Raw genomic sequence first — 439 nt, forward strand, 5'->3', positions numbered from 1 at the left:
TGGCTGTACAGTGTCATTTCTATGGCTATGGTCTGCTTAAAACTAAACTGGGAAATGATTATAACCAGGTCAACTATATTAAAAGTGGATTTATTCCCAGGCCTTAGTTCCAAGATTAAGCTCCAGGTAGCAATAGATATTTGGAATAATTAATGCCTGTCACTTTTCTTCCTGCAACTATAACCAGAATTCATTACCTCATGCCCATGAATTGATTATTACTTTTCTCCTCCAAAGACTCGGGACTTTTGCATTTAGACAAACTTGACCAAATGGCTGGAAGAGATCTATATGCGTCTGATACAGGCCATGGTCTTCGCAATCACTTGTTATGCATCAGAGAGTTGGACAATGACCAAGGAAGATAGAAGGAGAATTGATGCCTTTGAGCTGTGGTGCTGGAGAAGAGTATTGAGAATACCATGGACTGCTAGGAAAA

The sequence above is a fragment of the Elephantulus edwardii genome, unplaced genomic scaffold (assembly GCF_000299155.1).
Source record: "Elephantulus edwardii isolate Elephantulus edwardi_28Jun2011 unplaced genomic scaffold, EleEdw1.0 scaffold00065, whole genome shotgun sequence".
Classification (NCBI taxonomy): domain Eukaryota; kingdom Metazoa; phylum Chordata; class Mammalia; order Macroscelidea; family Macroscelididae; genus Elephantulus; species Elephantulus edwardii.